This window comes from Felis catus, chromosome D1 (assembly GCF_018350175.1).
Source record: "Felis catus isolate Fca126 chromosome D1, F.catus_Fca126_mat1.0, whole genome shotgun sequence".
NCBI lineage: Eukaryota > Metazoa > Chordata > Mammalia > Carnivora > Felidae > Felis > Felis catus.
The window spans coordinates 192,325-212,929 of record NC_058377.1 but is presented as its reverse complement, the minus strand read 5'-3'; positions in this window follow the sequence as shown (position 1 = coordinate 212,929).

Below are 20,605 nucleotides of genomic sequence, written 5' to 3'. Positions count from 1 at the left end.
ATGTCGAGGGATTATAGTGCTATTTATTGCTCGGAGGTCCTGGACAAAATACTCTCCTCAGCATTGGGTTTTCTCACAGGTATGAGAGAGGTGTTATACGGACTACTGCAGAGGATCATGAGACCATGAGGCTTGTAACATTCAATTATGATGTTGATGCCTTGAAGGCCTTCTTAATTTATAGGATATTGATTAATTCTAGGGAGAAGTTTTGCAGGATCCATCTGAATCTTGACGGGAGGTACACTGTGGATTCTGCCAATATCAGTTGAAGATTTTGCCCATAGAAGATGGTAGCTGATCCAATAGGAATAAATGATCAGTACTTCCAGACTCACCTGTAGTACTGGCACAGACACGGCACAGAAAAGGTGCCAAAGGCTCATTTGTTTCCCCTTTTTGCTATTTTGGTTACTGTTGTCAAATTATAAGTCTTGGATCTCAAGTTCAGAGTATCTCCACAATATTTTAGAAAATCCTTCAAAGGATCCTCTTGGAGGATAGAGATTCCTGGTCTCCTGAGGGAGGCATTCAGTCAGTACTATCTTAAAGTTAGATCTATATTGTAAATGAGAGGGCAAATGGTCAAAATTTCCTCATGTAAGAGTTGTAAGTTAGGTGCCAACCTTCTGGACCTTAAAGGTGTCGAGAAAAGCAAGTTCTTGCAGACTTGCTCTCAGAGAGCTCTTCTTAGGAAAAGCCACCTGTTAGACCCTCATACCCTCATACCCTCCAGGATTGTCAGAGATTGTCAGGATTGTCAGAGATGAAAAATCTTCTCCTCAAGAGGAAGACACATTCAATGTATTTATTGACCAAAATGCTTCATGGTGAATTTGGTCCCATGAAGGTTCCATTTTTGTTGCAAGATTCTAAGCAAATAAACGGGCCTGAGCAAAGTTGCAGACAACCCTGAGCAATATATACAACTGTTCCAAAAGCCAACCCAGGGTGCTGGGGAACGAAAAAGACACACGCCATCCCTAACAAAGGGACTTTAACACCCGTTTACTGTTTTTCCTAATACCTTCCGGTTACTGTAACTGTATGTGGGGGCTTCTTCCTCATTTATTTCCTGGCTCAATGACTGTGGTGATCAGAGCCAACTATCTCTAGTTGGTCTACCTCAGAATGGAGGGTTTCAGGAATGTTCCCAAGCTGCTGCCAAAACTCCTTTTAATCAGTGGAAGTTCTCTGTCTTCTCTAGCCCGACATGGACTGCCTAATTCCACTTGTTGGTGGAAAAAAACTTGGCGTCTGCTCATCTGTTCAAGTTGACAGACTTTAGGACTAGGAGACCTCTCTCTCTGCCCTCTAGGCTTTTATCTGCCTCAGGCTTTTAGGCAGAATCTTGCCCCTTCTGTCTTCTGCCCCTCCTCCTGTTTCTGCACCACCTTGGGTGAGACCTACATAACTGGCTCCTATACCATTCTCAATGCCTCAGGCACCATTGGTTTCCCCTCCCACCCTCTAATGTCAGGGAGTGAAGAGCATTCCCTTGGACCACCCACTTCATATCTCCCCACCAGTGTCCCAGGTAAAAACTGGCAATAGGGAACAAATTGAGCTTCTTTTAAGTGGATGCAAGAGAAACTTAATTAGGTATGTAAAGGAGTTTAAGTTTGTTGGCTTATAAAAAGCAGAGTTATCAACTCTATCTAGGTTTTTCTATTTTATTTTATTCTATCTAGGTTTACTAAAGGTCAAATAAGCTCATGTTGTCTGCGTTGCAATTTGTTAGCCAAAAGGTAACTTAAAATGATGATTAATTCTTTCTCAAAGTTTTCATGGGTAATTGTGAAGATAGCTTTCAAAGTCTTTGGTAACCTGAAAAGTATAAGTTTTGCTAGGATGATAAATTGAAATTGAATTCATTGAATATCTAGGTCTTTTCCAAATGAGATAAAGTGCTAGCTCTGATTGCTAAACATAGGTTTGTGCTTTTTACTTCTTACTGCACAGAAACAAAGCATATTTGGGTCTTTCAGAAAACATGCTTTTGCTTAATTGATAAATTTGCCATCTGCATAATTCTGCTGTAACAGTTTACAATTGATTACTACTTAGTTTTCACTGGAGACTAAGGTTTCTACGAGTTAAAATTCTGCTTAATATAATTAAGACGGATACAAATAAGACATTTATTATGTAGAAAAGTAGGAGATATATAAGAAAGATATAAGGAATGGGAATAGATTTTTGTTGAAGATAAAAGAAAGTAATTTTGTCCCAAATGAGACTGGTTGTTTGGAGAAAAGGGGCTTAGGTCACAATCTGAAAGCAAAAGAAAGTTGTAGAAGGTTTACGAGGGTAAATCTTTGGAAATAAATTTCATATGTGTTCAGGGTGGACTAAGGTTCAAATAAATGGATTTTAAAAGTACAGTGGTATAAGATTAAAATTCTGTCCTAGTCTCTGTCAAAAAAAAAGCAAAGGTTTCTTGGATTGTTGGTATGCTTTTGAGGAAAAAAAGGGTAAGCAAAGCCCCCCCCCCCATTTTGTCTGCCCAAAAAGATGGAAGAAATGTGATTTTAACCAAAAGGGCAGGACAGCATGCTCTTTTGATTTGTTTTACTCTAGCCTTGGTTGAAATTTCCCCTCCTTTGATCCAAATCCTGGGGAGACGGTGACAGTGTCCTCGCTGCCAGACTCCAAATGCTCCACATTTGGGTTGTTTCTGTTTAGATAGGAATGGATGCCTGTGCCATTTAAGGGATAGATCACTATAATATATAAAGAGCGGGGCGCCTGGGTGGCGCAGTCGGTTAAGCGTCCGACTTCAGCCAGGTCACAATCTCGCGGTCCGGGAGTTAAAGCCCCGCGTCAGGCTCTGGGCTGATGGCTCGGAGCCTGGAACCTGTTTCCGATTCTGTGTCTCCCTCTCTCTCTGCCCCTCCCCCATTCATGCTCTGTCTCTCTCTGTCCCAAAAATAAATAAACGTTGAAAAAAAAAATTAAAAAAAATATATATAGAGAGCTTGTACTAGAATATATAGGAGCCATTTGCTACACTTAGCCCAGTGTCTGCCAATTTATAACAACCTAGATACTCTAAATGCTGGAACACATTGCTCTAGGCATTGCTGAAAAAGGCAAGGAAATAAACCTGTACTTTGGCCCTTTTAGCCCTCTTGGCAGCCGATTTTGTCCTAAAAAAATGGTTTTTGCAAGCCTTTTCAAATATATTTGTAAAGTTGATTACTGTTGGGCCAAAATAAAATTAGTGCACCCTTCAACATCCAGAGAAGTCTTGCTTGGTCATAGTCGACACCCCCAAAGTCCTGCACATGGAAAACGGAGGGATAGGAGAAATCAGGGAAGACAAGGTCAATTCTGGGAGGTAGGGTCAAGCCTGGATAAGAGTGACTGTTCCCAGCATCTCATGGGACTGAGAAAGCTTTTGGCTGCCAATCGAATAGCCAGACAAAATGTAGGGCTTGGAGATGAGGCTTCTTCTCCTGTCCCACTATCAGGGTCAGGACATGAAGCTTCTCCTGGCCAGCTATGAAAAATTAAGATAAGGGATGCCTCTTACTCCTTTTCCTATAGATGGGCATTTCCCCAACCAAGGCCAATACTCCTGTGGGATGCATTCTGAAAAATTGGGATGATTTTGATCCATAAATTCTAAAAGAAAAAGATAAAAGACAACTCATTAATTATCATGGGGTTGGAGGCCCTATAGGGAACTTCCAGTTTCCTACTGGGCCCAGGTAATTACATCCCAAGATCCTACCTGGGACTATGACCATCCATTAAGAAATGGTATTGCCACCACTTCCAAGCTTGTGCTTTAGAGACATTGATGAAGTCGAAGGTTAAGCCCTTAAATTATGTTAAATTAGGCACTATTTTACAAACACAAAATGGGAGCCTGGTGGCCTTCCTAGAGAGGTTGAGGGAGGCTCTCTTTAAATATATGGCTATCTCCCCTGACACCCCTGAGGCTGAGATGATTTTAAACGACAAATTTGTCACTCAATTGCCCCCAGATATTCAGAGAAAGCTGCAAAACTTGGCTATTGACCTGGAAGGGATACTGGAGGTGGTCTTATGAGCTGCCAATTGGGGACATTACAACTGAGATAAAAACAAATCAAAACAAAACAACAGGAAAGGAGACTTAAGGAAAAGCTGGGGCCTTAGTCATGGCCTTACACACTATGTCAGACAGAGGAAAATGGTCAGCAGAGGCAGGGCCTGAGGTGTGGCCTGAGCACAAGGTGGTTGCCTCCTGTCTAGATGGAGAAGGTGGGGGAAGGGAAGAAGAGGACTCAGAAGCCACGTTTTGTGTTTTTAATCTATGCTTGTGTCATTTAGTTTGTAAATTGTATTTGGAGAGATGTAATTTTTGATTCTTGATAGTGTTTGGAAGCTTCAAAATACCTATTGAAATAGGCATCTCATTCAGTTTTGTCAGTTTTAGGACCATAGTTGTTCAATTTAGCTTTGAGAAAATTAAATTTGAGATAACTGAAAGTTCCCCATCTTGGCCATTGGAGTTCTAAATTACTTCTGGTTAAGTCAATCTATTCATTTATAAATGTGCATATGGAGAGGGACCATAGTTTTTAAACATAAAACCATCCAGAGTCCCAGTAGGCAGATGCCCTCAAAGCATTTTGATGTGTGGGATCCCATTTCTTAGAAAATTTTCAGGGATTCCCTATTTCCAGAAGGAATCAGACCCAAGGCTGGCACAGTTCCAGAGAGAACAGTCGAGCCCCAAACAGATCACAGACTGAAAGATAACACATTTCTAACTGGCAGAGTTCCAATGGGAACAGTCCAGTTGCAAAGGGGAATAGGAACAACGGCCTCACAATTCTGACTGGCACAGTTCCAAATGCAAAGGTCTGATTGTGAAAAGGACTCAGACTGAGGGCTAGCCCAGTTCAATTAGGTGCAATCTGATTCAAAACTGGAATTAGACCAAAAGCTAGCAGAGTGCCTTTAGACTGAAGACCAAACGAGTACCCTCTGAGATGATTAAAAAAAAAGATCATATATAGACCCCAATTAAATCCTGGAGAACTGAGACATGAGATATGGAGCTTGAAATCCAGGATAAAGCTTGTCCTTAAAACCCCAGGGTAGGCATGAAAGCAACTCAAAAAGTTCCATGGGTACTGCACCTGTTTGCTAGCCAGCTCTGGAGCAGTTGGGGTCTTCTCTGGAGCCCACTTCTGATCACCAAGAATTGTCAACCTTAAAAATAGAAACCACCGGTTATTTTACCAGAAGAAGATGTTTTTATTGAATGAAAGAATTGTAATCTGGGACATACAAGCTGTGGCAAAACCATAAGCAAGTACAGGAAACAAAGGAGAGGAATGCTTTTTTAAGGAGAAAGGGGGTAAGTAGAGAACGATGATGAAAAGTCCATTGGAGTAAAATGGGGGTTTGAAATGTGGCTTCTCATTTTCTGAGCTGTGCAGAGATGGTGGTGGTGAGGAAAGAGTTTCTCCCCTGTGGCTGGAGAAGTAGATTAGTATCCACATGCAAGGTCAAGTCTTTGTAAGGTCAAGGCCTTCTCTTCCTGTTGTGTCTACAATTAATTTTCTATGGTAGGGTGGGAGAGCTGCCCCTACCAAAATATCCTGTATCCATTTTGTCAGGTTTCCCATTACTAATTTTCACAAGTTCATACATGTTTTTGATGAAATGTGAAAAAATGTTTTGAAGGTTTGGGTTTGAGAGAGCGAACGGCTAAGAAAGAATTCTTGAGATGCCTTTGGTGCAAATTTTTTTTTTTTTTTTTTTTAATAGCACAGGGACAGAACCTGTGGGCAGAAAGAGCTGCACTGGGATTTTTTTTTATTTTATTTTAAGGAGAGTGAGCACAAGTTGTGGAAAGTGGGCAGAGGCAGAGTGAGAGGGGAGAGAGAGGGAGAGAGAGAACCTCAAGGAGACTCCATGCTCAGCCTCAAGCCTGATTGAGCTCTTCCTAATCTGGAAGAGCAAACATTAGAGAACAAATAATGTTTCAAACAAAAGTCATAAAAATAGTATTTTTTCAGTTCATTTAGTGTCATGTTGCTAATCTTTTATTCAGTTTGAATGTAGCTTTTTAGTTCTAGAAATTCTTGCCCATTTCACTTTTATGATTTTGAAGATATCAAAAACCATATTTGTTTTTTAAAAAAGTTCTTTTTATGAATCTCCTTGAAGATTAAACTCCTTTTGCAAATTACAAATGACTGTAATGCACTTGACAAGAACATTCAATTATTTCTGTGTCAGAACACTTCAAAAATCAGAATACCAAGTGATGACCTTATTATCAAAGCATATGAAAACTTCTGGAATTTAATATATATATTTGAACACTTACAGCATTTACCCAAGCAGTAAACCTAAGGTTTATCATTATTTGTTTGAGAGTTCTTTCCAAGTAATTTAACATACCAAATAAAAAAGCCTAATTAATCAAAAGGACTTCATTTACAATTCACATCTTGGGGAAGTTTGTTAAAACCCTCAGAGAATTTTACATTTATTTATTTTTGACAGAGACAGAGCACAAGTGGGGGAAAGAAGGAGACAGAGAATCCAAAGCAGGCTCCAGGCTCTGAGCTGTCAGCACAGAGCCTGATGTGGGGCCCAAACTCACAAATCGTGAGATCATGAACTGAGGTGAAGGTGGATGCTTAACTGAATGAGCCACTCAAGCAACCCAACCCTCAGAAAGTTTTAAAGTACATGTCTAAATAGGATTATGGTTTAATATAAAACTTAAAACTTAATTATTTATTTAATGAAGGTGGCAATAGATTTTGAAGGCAAATATGTAGGGTTATTTATATAGTTGTGAGTAAAACTTAGCTCCTTTCATATTGAGAAATTTTAACCATTTTTAAGTAACCAAAGACCTGGTAACGACAAAACATAGAAACTTTGGTTATCTAGGGAGACAAAAGAGAAGAAAAAACAACTTTGTTTACATTTTTTTCATCAAGAGCCAACCAAAAATCCAAGCAACCTTTGTCTTTTTTAACAGAGAGAAAAGCAGAATTTCAATCTTACACCAGTGTACTTGTTAAAATCCATTTATTTCAATCTTGTCCCAACAGCACATAAAATATCTTTCCAAAGATTTCCCTTCATAAAACTTTTACAACCTTTTTTTTTTTTTTAATTCAGAGTGTTTTCCTTATTTCCATCAAACCTAATTACATTTAGCAGAAGAATTTTAACTCTTTGGAAACTTAGTCTCCAGTGAAAACTAAGTAGTGACCATTTGTGAACTGTTACATCATAATTTTTCTAGATCTGAAATTTTAAAACAGAGGTTTTTCCATAGTAGAAACTTTCATTAAAGCACAAAACATATTTACCAACAAACCCAACTATCCTCAGGTTCTGTGCAATAAGAAGCTGAAAGCACAAAACTACGTTCAGTAAACATTGCTTTCGTATTTTATCTCATTTGGAAAATGCTTAGATACCAATTGAGTTCAACCCAATTTATCATTTAACTTAGCAAAACTTCAGTGTTTCAGGTTACCAAACCTCTTGATAGCTATCTTAACAATTACTCATTAGGGGCGCCTGGGTGGCTCAGTCGGCTGAGCGTCCGACTTCGGCTCAGGTCATGATCTCGCGGTCCGTGAGTTCGAGCCCCACCTCGGGCTCTGTGCTGACTGCTCAGAGCCTGGAGCCTGTTTCAGATTCTGTGTCTCCCTCTTTCTCTGACCCTCACCCATTCATGCTCTGTCTCTCTCTGTATCAAAATAAATAAACGTTAAAAAAAATTAAAAAAAAAGAAAACAAAACAATTACTCATGAAAACTTTGAGACAGATGAAATTAACCATCATTTCAAGTCATCCCTTTGCTAAGAAATGGCCACAGAGATAACAGGAGCTTATGTGACCTTGAGCAAATGTTGGTAATGTTTCACATTTCATGCTGACAACTCCAAAGACATGTCTATCTTAACTAAACCAACAAACTGAAATTAGTTTAAATGTTGAGTATGTTCCACCTGTGTCCACTTAAAAGTCAACCAATTTGTTCCCCATTGTCAATTTGTACCTGGGACATTGGTGGGGAATCTGAAGTGAGCATTTAAAGTCCAAGGGGTGCTCTTTTCTCTTCGACAGTGAAGGGAGCAGGAGGAGCCAATGGTGCCAGAGGCACCCAGGATGGTAGAGGAACGAGTCAGGCAGGCAGTACCCAAGGTGGTGCAGAAACAGGAGGAGGGGGAGGGGAAGGCAGGGATGGGAGACCATCTTCCTGCTGCCAGGAAAGCTGGATGGAGGCAAGACAAAGCCCAGAGGGCAGAGAAAGGGCTTTTCTGGTCCTAACACCTGTCATCAGACAGATGACCAGATGAAGATGTTTTTTCCACACCAAAAAGGGGAAATGGGCAGTCCATATCTGCCCAGAGAAGACGGGGAATTTCTCTGAAACAAAGGAGTTTTGGCAGCTGCTTGAGAATATTCCTTAAACTCCCTGTCCCAAGGTAGACTCACCAGAGACAATTGGCTCCAATTATCATAGCCATTAACCTGGGAAATGAATGAAGGAGTCGCTCCCACTTACAGCTAGAGGAACCTGAGTCTGTAAGGAGGAATGAAGAATGTCAGCATTCCCTTTGATAGGGATGGCCTGTGTTTCTCCAGCAAGCTGGGTTTATTCAGAGGAGTCCTGTTTAGACAATCATCCAATATATCAGGAGGGAATTTATCAGCCTTGTTAGTGGCAAATCACATTCTGCAAGAGGCCCTTAGATCAGGGTCCTGATATAGGGCCATTCAGGCTTGGACATAGGGTACCTCAGTCCATGTGCCCTGTTTCCTGCAGAAGAGATCTAATGGAAAGGTTATACTGAAGCTTAATGTCCCATTAATTGGCCATTTTTCCTCATATCCTAAGGAATAATGAGGTCTTGCAGTGTTACAGAAGACCGTCCTTTTGTAAACCTTGCAATCCTAATTGGTTCCAGTCGGTTGAAAGGTAGGCCAAAAGAGAGTCCTTGGGAACCAATGAAGCAGCTAGAGAAGGTCCATTACTAAAAATTCACGCCATTCCCTGCCCTCGCTCCCACCCCCACAATTCCTGGGTGGAATCCCACACAGGTTATGTCTTTGACACTAGGTACCTATGTATGACATACCATAGTTTTCATTTGGGTTCACTCTTGGACTGTACATTCTGTTGGATTGGGCAATTTTTGATGACATGTGTCCACCATTATACTATCATACCCACTAGTTTCACTGCCCTAAACATTCTCTGTGCTGCACCTATTCATCCCTCCGCCTCCCTCTGTCCTAAGCCTTGACAGTCACTGACCTTTTTACTATCTCCATCATCATTCCTTCTCTAGAAGATCATATAGTTGGACTCATAGTGCATTTAGCCTTTTCAGACTGGCTTCTTCCACCTAATAACATCTGTTTAGGTTTTCTTCCATGATTTTTCATAACTTGATACATTATTTCTTTATAGCCCTGAATAATATTCCATTGTCCGGATGTACCATGGTTTTCTTTCTTTTTTTTCTTAATTTTTTTATGATTATTTATTTTTCAGAGAGAGAGAGAGAGACAGAGAGAGACAGAGCATGAGTGGAGGAGGGTCAGAGAGAGAGGGAGACACAGAATCCGAAGCAGGCTCCAGTCTCTGAACTGTCAGCACAGAGCCCGATGCGGGGCTAAAACCCACAGACTACAAGATCATGACCTGAGCTGAAGTCAGACACCTCACCGACTGAGCCACCCAGGCACCCCATGGATGTACCACGGTTTTCTTATCCATTCGCCTATTGACAGACACCTTGGTTACTTCCCACTGTTGGAAATTATTATTAAAACCGCTCTTATCACCCATGTTCAGGGTTTTGTGTGGGTAAAAGTTTTCAACTTTTTGGGTAAGTAACTGAGGACCACAATTACTGGATCATAGGATAAGTGTTTTGTAAGAACCACCCAACTCTCTCAAAAGTGGCTATACCATCATTTTACAATCCCTCCAGGAATGTATGAGTTTCTGTGGCTCCACATCCACAACAACCTTTGGTGTAATCAGTCTCCTAGATTCTGGCCATTCTAACAGGTGTACTGGTATCTCACTGCTGTTTGAATTTGCATCTACCTTGTGACATATGATGTAGTGCACATTATCATATGCTTATTTATTATGTGTGTGTCATCCTGTTGAAGCATCTGTAAAAGTCATAGCCCATTTTTCTATCAGGTTGTTTTTTTCTTTCTGTTGAGCTTGAAGAGTACTTGGCATATTTTAGATAACAGTCGTTTACAGGTGTGTGCTTTACAAATATTTTCTATCAGTCTGTGGATTCTCTTTTTGTTGTTTGATGAGGATGACTTCTTACTTGGTTTTGCTCTTTAATTTTTTATTTGAAGTATTGGAATCCAAAACTTAATACTAGGGTTGAGAAAAAAAGCAAACTGTTTGAGAATTTGCCCTGAAAACATCTTGTGTATTTTACCTTACTTTGTGTAATAACTTTGAAGCTATAGTTCCAACTGTGTGCTCATTCCTGCCATAAAGTCATAATGAGTCAAGTGTTGATGCAGGAGAGTTTGGATGCAAATTTTCTGACAACAATTATGTGTCAACTATACTTTAATGTTTTGAAATCCATTCCTAATTGTACAATACTATCATGAAAATGTTTCTTTTTAAAAATTTTCTTTGGAGAGACAGTGCACATGAGCAGGGGGGAGGAGCAGAGAGGGAGAGAGAGAGAATCCCAAGCACGTTCCATGCTCAGTGTGGAGCCCAACGCAGGTCTCCATCCCATGACCCTGGGATCATGACGTGAGCCAAAATGAAGTCAGACGCTCAACCAACTAAGCCACTCAAGCAACCCCAAAATGGTTCTTGTTTTATGAAAAATATTTGAAGGCTTCAGAAATGTTCTCAGGATACGGAATCTGCTTGTTTTCTTTTTTCTTAAAGGGCTTGTCACATCATTCCTCCTGTTCATTTTCTCTCCTTTTGATGTTTCTGATATAACTCTATGACATCCTCCTTTGTCATTTTATGAATGATTTCAATACTTTCCAGCATCAGTCCTCTTAGCATCCTGAAATCTCACACCTCATAGACCATTGGCAGCAGAGGCCAGCATCAAGAATGTTGCAAGAAGGGTGAGGAATAGACACTTGAATGAATTAGAAAGGAATAAACAAGAACATTACCCAAGGACAAAACTTTCTACGGAAAGAATTTAGTGTGTTTTCAGTTGTACAAGGTTTAGTTGGATCCTGGGGGAAGCATGACTTAGTCATTGCATTTGTGTGGAGGTTACATGTGGGTTTAGGAAATGTGTGTGGTGCTGTGCTGATGCATGACAAAGCCATCACAGTGATCAGTGGTACATGCAGCAGGTTCCATAGGATATATCATTGTGTAGTGGCCAGTGCTGGTTCCCTCAGCATCATCCTACCCATGGATCCTAATGAGGATCCGGATGATCCCTTCCCCATGGTTCAGTCTGAAGCAACTTACTGTTTAAGGGCTAAGGTGAAATTTTCTAATGCCCACACCACCAGGGCCACGATAGTTGCTGCTTTCATCCCTTCTGAGATGGACAAGGCCTCTCAGGACTTTTCTACTCACTTCTCAGGAGGAAGCCTGTTTGAGGGAGCAAGGGAAGATCTCATCAGCCCTTCTTTGCTGCATCACAGGTGGGATAACACCTGACCCTTCTAAGTCCCTGCCTTCTTGTTCTCTACTATAAGGGGCTTTAAGAATGGTTAGTGGTCATTCTGGGAGGACATACCAAGTGGGAGACCCGGGGAGCCAACTAGGTGGCAGGAGGTGTCCTAAGCATCTTGATGTGGTAGGTGGTTCCATAGATGAATGCACATGTAAAAATTTCGTTGAGCTGTGTCACAATATGTGTGCAAGTTAAATTGTGTATTTTATAAACTCAAATAGCATTTTGAAAACAATTTTGATAAGAATGAAGAGTACTTAAAAGCAAGTGCATCTAGCAGTGATGGTTGTAGAACCTTAAGAATATACTAAAATCCACCATGATAAATTTCATGGTGAGGAAATACCTTTTTCTCTCGTTTTCTAAAAAGAACTGAAGTACAAAATATCTACATAAAAGTGCTCAATGAATTATCCCATGGTATGTCAATATGTCAATTAAAATATCCAACCTGGAGTGATTCTGTGATCATTACAAGTTGTTGTTCAGCTTCTCTGGAGCCTCAGATTATTCATCCTCCACTCAGCTTGTTGTCTTACTGTGACAGAGAAGGGGGAATGGATGTTGGGTGATAGTTATCATCTTGGCTCTAAATGGCCTGGAAGGTCTAGACCAAGCCCACCTCTCAGTGACCCCTGACATCCAACCCCCGACACTCAGTAGTGTGTGCATGACCCTTCTGAGAGTTCCTCTGGTGCGAGCTGCCCCCTTCCAGGCACCCCACCCCACCTGGTAAAGTACCATTTATCCTTCAGATATCAGGGCAAGTAGGACTTTTTAGGGGAAGGTATCATTTTTCTCCTAAAATTGGTAATTTCCTTCTAAATGTATCTTCGTGGCCTTATCTGGTCCTTCCCTTAATAGCACTTATTTTCATTTGTGGCTATTTTCTTACTACACGGTTATTAGGCTAAATTTTTTTCCTCTGCTGTATCTGAATCCCATGAGGCTGGGCCGTGTGTTCTGGTTCACCACGATGTACTTTGCTTAGAAGAGAATAGGCTTTCTGTTAGTGTTCATGGAATGAATGAATGAATGAATGAATGAGTGAGTGAATGAATCAGAAGCTTGGATACAGACAAGGATATAGGGGAACATGTTCCTTCAGTTGTTCCTTAGCACATGGGAAAACTAGGTCTTGGATCTCAAGTTCAGAGTATCTCCACATTATTTTAGAAAATCCTTCAAAGTATAAGAAATGTTGACTTTGTTCATACCTCTGTGTGTTACCTGCCTACACGTTGGAGCGAGGCATATTTTTTTAAGTTTATTGGTTTATTTTGAGAGTGCAGGGAGAGGGAGGGGCGCAGAGAGAGGAAGAGAGAGAGAATCCCTAGCAGACTCCACACTCAGCATAGAGTCTTATGTGGGGCTTGATCCTATGAACGTTAAGATCATGACCTGAGCCGAAATCAAGAGTCGGACATTTAATGGACTGAGCCACCCAGGCGCCCCAAGAGCGAGGCATTTTCATTAACCTAGAAACTCGTAAGCTGAAGTAGCAATACAATAGGACATGTAGGAGGCAGTCTTCAACTTCAGATCAGAAAAATCTTATTGACTTTGTTATGATTACAGTCCATGTGCCAAAAAAACCATGCAGCCTGAACATTAGGATGAAACAGGTGATAATTCAACTCTGAGTCCCAACACTAGCTGGTGACATGGGACAAATTACTTCACATTTGAGTCTGTGTTACCTTAGAGAAACTGGGGAAGTAACTGTATTTTCTAATCCTTTATGAAGTCATGATGTGTGGAAATGAATCTGCACTACGCTTGCATACTATAACAGCTTAATCTGTGGTAACCTTCTTATCATTTTGAGAATGTAACTTACTGAGAGCAGGGACCCTATCTGTTTGTTCTCTACGGTGTCCCCAAGACCATGAATCATGTCTGACACATAGCAGGTACTTAACATTTGTTGAATGAATATTCGGCAGTCTTGGAGAGAAGGCAGAAGGAGGAATGGGACATGTTTTTAAAATAAAGTGATTTTTCTAGGAAAAAGTTTACATTATCCTACAGCACCCCATTTCCATGTATATTTAACAATAGAGAGTCTTTTCTTCTTTTTCCTAAAACATGCTCATATAATGAGGAATAGGATGCAGAACTTCCCTGAAGGTTTCAGACAAAGCCCCAGAGCTCAGGGAGGACTAAACATGTGTCCTCTTCCCTGACCAGAGACAGTGAGGTAAGAAACTTTGGGGAGCATGTGACTATCATATTTCTTTTTTTTATTGCTTTTTTTTTTTGAGAGGGCAGAGATAGAGTGTGAGAGGAGAAGAGGCAGAAAGACAGGTAGACACAGAATTTAAAGCAGGCTCCAGGCTCTGAGCTGTCAACACAGAACGTAATACAGGGCTCGAACTCACAAACTGCTAGATCATGACCAGATCTGAAGTCGGATGCTTTACCCAGTCAGCCCCAAGATGCCCCGTGACTGTCATATTTATTACATGGAGTGCCCATTCTTCATATTTGGGGCCCAAGACAGAGGCAGGTCACAGGTATCTGGGCTCCCTGAGACAGTTATCCTACATACCAAAGTAAGATGTGACACTCCAAAATATGACACTTGATGGCCTGGGTCACCCAGGCCTGCCATCTGCTCAGAAACTGAGAAGGAGTCATTGATCCTCCAGGTGCTGAATTGGGCCAGTGAGGTGGAGAATGCCCTGATGGAATATCTGGCAGTAGCTGAATCAGCTGTGGTGAGCAGCTGAACCCGATTAAAAGAGAGGTAGAGACAAGGACACAGAGGGCATCATGTCTGTGTGTGGGCACCTGGAAGACAGGTGCAGGAAAAAGATTTTCCAGGCCATATCTCCCCAGCCTCCCACCTAGGGTGGAGGGAGGGCAAAGTGCATGTGCATGTGCATTTACGCTGTGTTGTCACCAGAGGACATTGTGGCCCTAACTGTGTGTGACAGAAAATGATGCTTGTGAATGCTGCTTCTGCTGCTGCTGCTGCCAATCTCCTATTGAATGAGCCCTTACTATGTGCAAGCTCATTTCCCCCTCACAACACCCTAATTAATTAAGGATTCTGGTACCCTTTTCTTAGTAGCAAAGAAACATAAAGAGTTTAAATAACTTGCCCAATCACAAAGCCCTTAAGTGGTGGAGGTAGAATGGGAATCTGAGAGGTCTGGCTTCAGAGCATGCATTCATTGATGCACCATGTGTGTGCTGAGTACTCACTATGTACAAGGCCCTGTGTCCTGCAGGTTTATGGTTGTAGGGTTATGGTTAGAGTTGGTATGAAGTTTAAGTGGAGGGGTATGTTTAGGGTCATGGTTAGTGTTAGGGGTAGGACCCAGGAGGTTCCAGGCAGTGAACCCCTAGCAGTGCAGTTGTCTCCACTGAGGGCTGAGTGGAGGCTGCATGGGAGCCTTCAGTTCAGACTTAGTCTTTTCATGCCAGGACCAGACTCCCATGTGTGCAACTCTTCAGTTGGGCCTCAGAAACTTCCTTGTGCAGTTCTATCTCGGCAGTGGAAATGATATGATGATGTTCCAAATCAAGTCTGAACAATACTGTAGGCATCGGGCCCTATGTGCGTGGTGTTCTCAGAGTTAGGAAGTGGATCCCCATTGGGAGAGAGCATAGATAGGGTGAGGGTTTGGTCCAGGGATATAAGAAGGGCCGAAGTGACACCAGTCCCGTTGTCTCCATGGAGGGCTGAATGAGGGCCCATGAATAGGTGTGGGTCAGGTGTAGGGTTAGCGTTAGAGTTGGAGTGAGGGTGAGGTTGATGTATACGGTTCTGGTCACTATTAGGGTTAGGATTACTTCCCAGGTGGCTCCAGATGCTGAACCACAGAAGTGCAGTGGTCTCCCCGGAGGGCTCATTGGAGGCATATGGGAGGGTGTCAGTCATACTTAGTCTTTGTGTGCCAGGGAGAGCCTCCTTTGTGGGCCATTCTTTGGGTGAGTCTCAGAAACCCCCTTCTGCAACTGCATCTGGGTTTTGGATATTACATGGGTGGTATTCCACGTTCCATGCTGAGTAATCTTGCTCATCTTCTGGAACCCATGTGTGTGGTATCCTCAGACTTAAGAAATGGGTCTTCATCGGGGGAGAGCCTTAGTTAGACTAAGGGTTCTTTCCAGGGCCGAAAGCAGGGCCAAAGCTATACCAGTCCCGTTATTTCCATGGTGGGCTGAATGAGAGCCCATGTGCGGGTGAGGGTTGGATGTAGAGTTAGCGTTAGATTTGGGGTGAGGTTTAGGTTGAGGACTATGATGAGGGTCACAGATAGGGTTAGGGGTAGGTCCAAGGAGTCCCCGGATGCTGAACCCCTAACAATGCAGTGGTCTCCATGGAGGGCTGAGTGGAGGCTGCATGGGAGCCTTCAGTTCAGACTTAGTCTTTTTGTGCCAGGGCCAAACTCCCTTGTGTGCAACTCTTTAGTTGGGCCTTAGCAACCTCCTTGTGTACCTCCATCCCGGCAGTGGAAATGACATCATGATGTTCCAATTCCATCCTGAACAGTACTGCAGGTGTTTGTGCCCTATGTGCGTGGTGTTCGCAGAGTTAGGAACTGGATCCCCATTGGAGAGAGACATAGCTAGGGTGGGGGTTCGATCCAGGGATATAAGCAAGGCCGAAGAGACATCAGTCCCATTATCTCCATGTAGGGCTGAATGAGGACCCATGCACGGGTGCTGGCCAGGTGTAGGGTGAACGTTATAGGTGGTTTGAGGTTGAGGTTGATGTGTATGGTTTTGGTCACTATTAGGGTTGAGGTTATCTCCCAGGTGGCTCTAGGCTTTGAAGCACCAGGAGTGCATGGTCTCCCCCGTGCCCTCAGTGGAGGGCACATAGGAGGGTGTCTCTCATGCTTTGTCTTTGAGTGCCAGGGCGAGCCTCCTTTGTGGGCCACTCTTTGCTTTGCCATCAGCAAACCCCTTCTGCAACTACATTTGGACATTTGATGTTACATGGTGATATTCCACGTTCCATGCCCAGTAGTTCATCTCCTCTTCTGGGCCCCATGGTGTGTATGGTATCTTCAGAATTAAGAAATGGGTCATCACTGGGAGAGAGACTTAGTTAGAGTTAGGGTTCTTTCCAGGGCCAAAAACAGGGCAGAATCTCACCAGTCACGTTACTTTCATGGAGGGATAAATGAGGGCCTGTGAGTGGGTGAGGGTCAGGTGTAGGGTTGGCATCAGAGTTGGGGTAAGGTTTACGTTGAGGAGTACAGTGAGGGTCAAGATTAGGGGTAGGGGTAGGTCTAAGAAGTCCCCAGATTCTGAACCCCAAGCAGTGCAGTGGTTTCCCCAGAGGGTTGAGTTGAGGACATATGTTAGTGTGCCGATCAGGCTTATTCTGGGACCTAGGGCCTGCCTTGGCTGTGGGACACTCTTTGGTTGGGCCTCAGCAACCCCCTTGAGCAGCTCCCTCTGGGCTTTGGAAATTACCTGGTGATGTTCCATGTCCCTTGGTGAGTACCACTGCACTGCCTCTGGACCCCATATGCGTGGTAATATCAGACTTAGGAATTTGGTCTTCATTGGGAGAGACTCTTAGCAGGGTTAGGGTTCAGGCCTGTGACGTAGAGAGGGCTGAAGTGACACGAGTCCCGTGATCGCCCTGGAGGACTGATATGAGGTATTATGTACGAATGCAATTCAGGAGTAGGGTCATGGTTAGACAGGGTGTGAGGTTTTGGTTGAGGGGAATGGTGAGGGTCATGGTTAGTATTAGGGTTAGGACCCAGGAGGTTCCAGGCGGTGAACCCCTAGTAGTGCAGTAGTCTTTATGGAGGGCTGAGTGGAAACTGCATGGGAGCCTTCAGTTCAGACTTATTCTTTGAGGGCCAGGACCAGCCTCCCATGTATACCACTCTTCAGTGGGACCTCAGCAACCTCCTTGTGCAGCTTCATCCTGGCAGTGGAAATGACATGATGATCCCCCAAATCCATACTGAATAATAGTGCAGGGGTTTGGGCCCTATGTGTGTGGTATTCTAAGAATGAGGAACTGGATCTCCATGGACTCCTTTGTGGGCCACTCTTTGGTTGAACCTCAACAACTGGTTCTGCAACTACATCTGGGCTTTGGATATTATATGGTGATACTCCATGTTTCATTCCAAGTAATCCTGATCCTCCTCTGGACCCCATGTGTGTGGTATCCTCAGACATAAGAAATGGGTTACCATCGAGACAGAGCCTTAGAGTAAGGGTTATGTCCAGGGCTGTAAGCAGGGCCTAAACTACACCAGTCTTGTTAAGTCCACAGAGAGCTCAATTAGAGCCCATGCACAGGTGAGGGTCAGGTGTAGAGTTAGTGTTAGAGGTGGGGTGAGGTTTAGGTTAAGGACTATGATGAAGGTCACAGTTAGTATTATGGATAGTTCCAAGGAGGCCCCAGATGCTTAACCTCTAGCAGTGCAGTGGTCTCCACAGAGGGCTGAGTGGAGGCTGAATGGGATCCTTCAGTTCAGACTTAGTCTTTGCATGGCAGGGCCAAACTCCTGTGTGTGCAACTCTTTAGTTGGGTCTCAGAAACCTCCTTGTGCAACTCCATCCCGGCAGTGGAAATGACATGATGATGTGCAAATTCCATACCGAATAATACTGCAGGGAATTTGGGCCCTGTGTACATGGTGTTCTCAGATTTACGAACTGGATCCCCATTGGGAGAGAGCCATAGCTAGGGTGAGGGTTTGGACAAGGGACATAAGCAGGGCTGAAGCAACACCAGTCCCTTTATGTCCATGGAGGGTTGAATGAGGGTCCATGCAAGGGTTCCTGTTAGGTGTATGGTTAGCATTAGAGTTGGGGTGAGGTTGAGGTTTATGTGTATGTTTCTGGTGACTTTAAGGGTTGGGGTTACATCCAAGGTGGCTCCTGGTGCCGAACCCTCAGCAGTGCAGTGGTCTCTCCAGAGGGCTCAGTGGAGGGCACATGGGAGGGTGTCCGTCATGCTTATTCTTTGAGTGCCATGGCGAGCCTCCATTGTGGGCCACTTTTTGAGCCTCAGCAACTGCTTCTGCAACTACATCTGAGATTTGCATATTACATGGTGATAATCCACATTCGATATCCATTAATCCTGCTCCTCTTCTGGACACGCCATGTGTGTGGTGTCCTCATACTGAAGAATTGGGTGACCATTGGGAGAGAGCTTTATCTAGAGTTAGGGTTCAATCAAGATGCGTGAGCTGGACTGAAGCGACAGTTGTCCCGTGATCTCCCTGGAGTGGTGAAATGAGGGCCCATGCGAGGATGTGTGTCAATTATATGGTTATGTTTAGAGTAGGGGTGATTTTAATGTTGAGGGGTACATTGAAGTTCACGGTTAGGGTTAAGTCCCAGGAGGATCCATGTGGAAACACCCCAGCATGGATGTGGTTTCCCAAAAGGGCTGAGTGAAAGCCCCATGGATCATGCTGGTCAGAATTTGTCTGTGAAGGTGAGGGCAAGCCTCTGGTGTGGGCCACTCTTCAGTTTGACCTCAGCATCCCCCTTGTGCACCTCCATGAGGAAATTGGGAATGATATGATTATGCTCCACGTTCCATGCTGAGTAATCCTGCACTGCTCTGGGCCCCAGGTGTGTGGTCTTCTCAGAGTTAGGAGTTGGATCTGCATCGGGAGTGTACCATAGTTAGGGATGGGTTTCGAACCAGGGACATATGTATAGCCAAACGACACTAGTCCCATTGTCTCCATTTATTTCTAAATGAGAGACCATGCACAGGGTGTGCGTCATGTGTAGGGTTAGCATTAGGCTTACAGTGAGTTGAGGATGATGTGTATGGTTCTGGTAAGTATTAGGGTTGGGTTTACGTCCCAGGTGGCCTCATGCACTGAGCCATCAGCCGTACAGTGGTCTTCCCATAGGGCTCAGTAGAGGGCACATGGCAGAGTATGGGTCGTGCTTAGTGTTTGCGTGCCAGGGCGAGCTTCCTTTGTGGACCACTCTTTGGTTTAGCCTCAGCAACCCCTTCTGCAATGACATCTGGGCTTTGGATATTACATGGTGATATAATCCTGCTGAGTAATCCTGCTCCTCTTCTGGACCCCATGTGTGTGGTATCCTCAAACTTAAAAATTGGGTCATCATTGGAGAGAGTCTTAGGTAGAGATATGGCTTGGTATAGCGACATAAGCAGGGCCGAAGCTACATCAGTTCCATTATCTCCATGCAGGCCTGAATTAAGGCCCATGAGCAGATGCGTGTCAGGTTTAGGTTTAGCATTAGAGTTGGGGTGAAGTTTAGGTTGAGGATTATGGCATCGGTCATGCTTAGGGTTAGGGTTAGGTTCCAGGAGGGCCTAGGTGCTGAAACCCAAGCAGTGCAGCAGTCTCCCTAGAGGGCTCAGTGGAGGGTGCATGGGAGGGTGCCATTCAGGCTTAATCTCTAGGGGCTAGTGCCAGCCTTGGATATAGGCCACACTTTGGTTGGGCCTCAGCAACCCCCTTGTGCAGCTCCCTCTGGGCTTTGGAAATTACCTGGTCATTTTCCACGTTCCATGCTGAGGAATCCAGCTCCTCTTCTGAACCCTACGTGTGTGGTCTCTCAGATTTCGGAATTGGATCACCATCGGCAGTGAGCCATAACTAGGTTGAGGGTTCATGCCAGGAACATTGATAGGGCCAAGGTGACTTTAGTCCCATGTTTGCCCTTCAGGGCGGAAATGGGGGCCCATGCATGAATGCTAGTCAGCTGTAGGGTTATTTTTAGAATTGGGGTGAGGTTACGTTGAAGAGTACGGTGAGGGTCACGGTTAAGGTTAGGGATAGGGCCAAGGAGGCCCCAGATTCTGAAATGCAAGCAGTGCAGTGGTCTGTACGGACAGCTGTGTGGAGGCTGCATGGTAGCCTTCAGTTCAGACTTATGCTATGTGTGCCAGGGCCAGCCTCCCATGTGTACCACTCTACAGTTG